Here is a 5741-nt window from a genome sequence, read left to right as displayed (position 1 = left end):
ACTGATCTCCTTTGTGATGAAAGAGCAATCATCCAAGGGCCCAGAATCTTAGCTTCAGTAAGAGCGCGATAGTCAAAGCTGTGGAGTGTAGCAGCCAGGAAGGCACGCTCACGCTCAAACTGACAGCAGTCGCAAAATATGTGCACAACAGTTTCAATATGCTCGCACTGCTCACACGGAGTCTGCCATTCCGATGAGATGGAAATAAGCGTTTGTAAACGCCACTCTCAGTCACAGGCGACACAACATTGTAGCATCACAGCGGGGAAGGCCGAATGGTACCTTCAGCTGAAGTAACTGGTCAAACTTGTGCGAGCGGGACGTCCAGCCTCCAGGCGTAGACCATAATTGCCTAGTCACGTTTCGGGCAATCAATCGAAGGTACCTTGCTGCGTCGACGTTGTGAATGGTATCTCGACAGTGTTGGTTGTATCGTGAGCCGATCTAGCAGCATCGTCAACTAAGTTGTTGCCGACAGTTCCACCATGGCCTGGTATCGACTGGTAGATTATTTTGTGACACTTTTGTACTGTGCGTTACTGAAGACAATAATGAGTGTGACTTCAATGACGCCTCAGGTGTAAGTGTTGGAAGTTTCATTGAACTTTTAAGGTTTTACCTGGAGTCCACCTTCACAGGCTGGAAGGACAAGCTGTATACGCAGAAAACCGGAATATGCATTGGGTCGAGTGTTGCACCGGTCTTGAGTGACATCTTCTTAATGTACGTGGACAGACACCTGAAGGATAACTTGGAGGGCCTACATCATTCCACCTTCAGGTATGTGGACGACTTTTTAGTATTCAAAGACCGTGAAGGATTTAATCAACGAATGAGGGATATTATTGATGTTTTGAATGAGTGTGGATCTTGGCTGGAATTTACTGTTGAAGAACCAGTTGACGATAAGTTACAGCATTTAGATTTATTGATTCAGTTCGGTGTGGATCATGTTTGTTGGGAATACAACCCGAGATCGGTGAACCCCTTGCTAAGCTCCAATTCGGGGCATTCCAAATGAGTGAACAATGGAATGATCAACACATGCTTGTTAAATGCGTTGAAGAAATCTTACCACCACGGCATGGGCAATAGTTTTGAAAGGCAATTGACAAGAATTTCAAAGGCCGGTTATCGGGAGTCGGTTATTAATTAGGCCAGTTGCCGGGTACTGAAGAGCCTTAAAGGAACGCACAGAGAGAAATCCCTGCCCAGCATGGGTGAGAAGAAGAGGAAGGTTGTGGTGGTACCGTATGTGCACAGAATTTCACATGGCCTCAAAAATGTAGGCAAGAGGTATAGTGTTGACGTCGCATAGACCGCCCCGCTCAAGATGAAGAAGATTTGCCCGGCTATTCAAAGGAAAAGAGAATCGAAGAAACAAGAATTTGGGGTGAAACATAGAAACCCATTTGTTGGATGCAAGACTGGGGCTGTGTACAGGCTTCCACTCTCTTATGAAGCCTGTTATATAGGACAAACAGAACGATGTATTAACAAGAGACTACTGGAACACCGGAACAACTTGGAAAGAAACAAGGACAAAACATTTCTGGTCTCACATTGCCATTCATGTGAAACAATGAAGAAGGAGAAGAAGAAGTGCACTCCTAAGTTTGACCAGGTTAGGATTTTGTATCGCCACAAAAAAAGATGACGAGAGAGATAGTTGAATCATATTTTATTTCAACAGACAATAAGTGTGTCAGCAAGATTTCTCTTGCTCTTTCAAGCAAATAGATGTCTTTTTTGAGTGACGTTTCCTGCAGCAGGTGAACCCAGAAGTTGTTTCACGTGGTTGTTTCGTTTTCGTCATGTATCTTTTTATCTGGGCCTTGGTGGCTTAGGCATAGTTGTGAGTCAGCGCTTGTACTGTGGCCTCCTTTTATCTTTTCCTTTGTCTTCTTGTTCGCACTGTTTAAATTATTAATAAATCGAAACAAATTGGTTCCTTTTTAGACACGAAATAGCAAATTTAACATCTCGGTACATTCCACTTTAGCGCGTCTATTCACATATTCATGCAAGCCCCTTGGTATAGAAAGTTCCTCAACACGCTATCTAATTGAAAGAGGCGTCTTTTTCGTATCGTTAAACGGTTGTCTGAACCCGCACATTGGCTTGCATATAAGAAAGCCTCCGAATTACAGAAATGTAGTATAAAACGCCAAATGCATATTTTTTGATACAACTCTTCCTTCGTTGCTCAAAACAAACCCTAAACTTTTTCGGAGCATAGTTAAACCAAATACTAAACATATGATTTCACTAACACAGGCTGGTGAGTTGGCGTCAAGTCTTTTTTGCGCAGGCGTTTAAAATACCACGTTTATCCAATCTTTTTAATCACCAGCGCCTATCAGCAACTTACCCATACTGCGGTGCACTAACTTTTCAATGAATTCTACTATTTTTCAAGCATAAGGAATCAAATATTTAATTTAAAAACCCTGAAAATTACATGCTCGTGCGGTGTCGATGATATGCTCACAAACGTTTTACACAGTATTGTTGAATATTCTTCCATCATTTTGCAATACCTATTTTCGCAATCGTATAATTCTGGCGTGCTTTCCTTCCATTGTAAAAAGGTAAAATAATACCAATACACAAATCCGGTGAATCTCAGAATATTTTTAATTATAGACTAATTTCTCTTACTTCAGTGCCTTGCAAAATAATGGAACATGCAATCTACACTCATCGAGCTAACGTCCTTGAAGAAAACAATTTCTTTACAACAAACCAGCATGGATTCAGGAAAGGTTTATCTTGCGAAACCCAGCCTCACATTTACAAGTGACTCACACACTAATCTCGACGCAGGCTTTCTAACGGACTGTGTATTTCTTAATTTCGCGAAGACATCTGACAAAGTGTGTCATTCACTAATCTTACACAAACTTGCCGTGTTAAATATAGACCGTATGTTGCTTAACTGGATCCGGAGCTTTCTCACGTCTCGCATTCAATTTGTTGTTGCTAATGAATCTAACCCCTCCTTATCCCCAGTTAGCTCAGGCGTCCCTCAATGTTCTTCCTGAGCCCACTGTTATTTCTAGTATAGAATATTGACTTGCCTACTAATATTTCTTCAAATATATGTTTTTTTTTTTGCGGATGACTGCGTTATTTATTGAAAAATTACTAATAGTCAAATATAACAGTTTTGCAGATTCACCTACATAAGCTAACTGAGTGGTGCCATGAGTGCCAAATGCAACTGAACATTAAAAAGTGCAAGGCAATGCGAGTTAGTCTTTCTAACTGTAGTATTTCTAATTATTTTCTTACTAATAACTTGTTGCAATCCGTGACATCGTACTGGTATATAGGAGTTACCATAACTAATAATTTTTGTAGGAAGTTGCATATTGAGAATACAACCTCTATAGCTAATCGTACACCAGGGTATTTGAGTCGACATTTTACTCATGCACCATCATCCCTTAAACAAACGTTGTACACTACTTATGTTCCGTCACAGCTCGATCACGCTTCACCAATATGGGATCCATTTCACGCCTCACTAACACAGAGCCTGGAGGCTGTACAGAACCGCTCAGCTCGCTTCATTCTAAATAATTTCAACAGGACATCAAGTGTAACACAAATGAAGCTACTATTAAACCTTCCCCTATTACGAGATCGACGAAAACTCTCCCGTATTTGCCTCTTCCACAAAATGTATTATTAAAACAGCATTTTCCCACTCTTTAAATCAACCAGTACTGCTTATTCCTTCGCGACGAGATCATATTTACCAAGGTAACGTACTATATCGTCACGTAGTGGTGACAAGGTCGATGACACAAATGAAGGGTCGATGATTGCGCTGAAGAAACTCTTTATTGGGCTGACTTGCGCCCGCAAAAGAACTAAGCAACTCGGCGGCGGCGATAGCAACAAACGTGCGCCCGTCCCACTCGTCAACGCTCAATTTAAAGGCTGCTCAGAACAATCTGGATGACGTCGCAAACAGCTACCAGCACAGGCTGGAACATAATGGAAAGACACACGAGTGGCCGGAATCTTCGAGATAGATCTCGGTGCATTTTGCGCTACAACGAAACTGATAAAGATGTGAATAGCGACATCGAGCAGTAACAAAGATTACGGAACTGATACGCGATCCAGAATCAGAGTGATAAGCCTTTATGCCGGCGGCTGTTAAAAAACAACAAATACAGTTTTGAAGGTTTCGCGGCAATATTGTCACCAACACACGTAGCAAAAAGAAGAACGACCGAGCTGGCCCTTTTTATGAAGCGAAAACCCGAGACAGACGAGGACGACGCTCAGCCACGCGCCAAGACATTCGGCCACTTGATGGCGCCAGACGATGGACAGCGGTGTGGCATGGTTTCGACCCTAAAACGGTTTAACGATTGTAATATGCCTTCATTCTGGCGACGTGAACTATTTCAGACTTCGGATTTCGAGAGGAGCGGACAGTGCCTTGTGGTAGCACCTTGTAATTGACCGCGCTGAGGAGGCGGAGCACCTCTTAGAGTCCAAAGTAACGGCACAGAAGCTTTTCAGAGCGCCCTCGCAACCGTATTGGGCTCCATACCCAGACTTGGTCGCCGGGTGTGTAAGTCACCTCTCGGTGTCGCAGGTTGTAGCGCTGGGCGTCGTGTATTTGTTGGTGCCGAATTCGCTGTCGGGCAAGTTGGCGTGCGGCTTCTGCGTCACGAATAAATTGGTCACCCCCCAAGACAGTGGAGGGAGCAGAATCAGGAAGAAGCATAGCATCCAGCATAGTCAAAGGTTCGCGTCCATGGACCAAATGAAATGGAGTGAAGCGTGTAGTTTCCTGGAGCGCAGTGTTGTATGTGAACTTGATGTACGGCAGAATTCGGTTCCAGTTCCCATGATCGTCGTCTACATACATAGAAATCATATCTGCAATTGTCTGGTTAAGCCGCTCAGTTGGTCCATTATTTTGAGGATGATAGGCAGTTGTCTTGCTTTGGGTGGTGCCACTGAGTCGAAGGTCCTCGCTCGTGAGTGCCGACGTAAACGAGGTTCCCCTGTCAGTTAAAACGACTGTTGGGGCACCGTGACGGAGTACAATGTTGTGAATGAAGAAATGCGCAACTTCCTCTGTGGTACCACGGGAAATGGCCTGGTCTCACAGTAGCGGCTGAGGTAGTCAGTGGCAACCGATATATACCTGTTGACCGTGGAGGACTTCGGGAATGGGCCCAGTAAGTCCATGCCGACCTGTTGAAATGGGAATTTGGGGGATCGATAGGCTGCAGGGCTGCAGGAGCCCAGCTGATTTAAAGGATAGTGTCTTCCGCCGCTGGCACTCACTGCAGGTACGGACGTAGCAGTGGACAACGGCAGCTAGCCTGGGCCAGTAGTACTTCCGGCGTATCCGTGCCAATGTGCGAGAAAAACCGAGATGGCCGGAAGAAAGGTCGTCGTGGCACGCACGAAGAACTTTGTCATGAAGCGCTGTGGGTACTACAAGCAGATAAACAGTTTCTGTTGGACCGTAGTTCTTCTTGTAGAGCACACCATCGCGCAAGCAAAATTACGACAGTCCGCGCCTGAAGAGCTGAGGAGGAGATTACACGGTTCCTTCGAGGTATTCGATGAGGGGCAAAAGCTCAGAATCGACCCGCTGCTTTCGGGCTAAGGTGGACGTCGTGATAACACCGAGGAAAGCGGAATCGTCGTCGGAGCCGTCTGTGCGGCAGGGAGTAGGGGCGCGGGACAGACAGTCAGCATTA

This window comes from Amblyomma maculatum, chromosome 1 (genome assembly GCF_055883805.1).
Source record: "Amblyomma maculatum isolate TAMU_Amacu chromosome 1, ASM5588380v1, whole genome shotgun sequence".
Classification (NCBI taxonomy): Eukaryota; Metazoa; Arthropoda; class Arachnida; order Ixodida; family Ixodidae; genus Amblyomma; species Amblyomma maculatum.
This window is presented reverse-complemented; position numbering follows the sequence as displayed.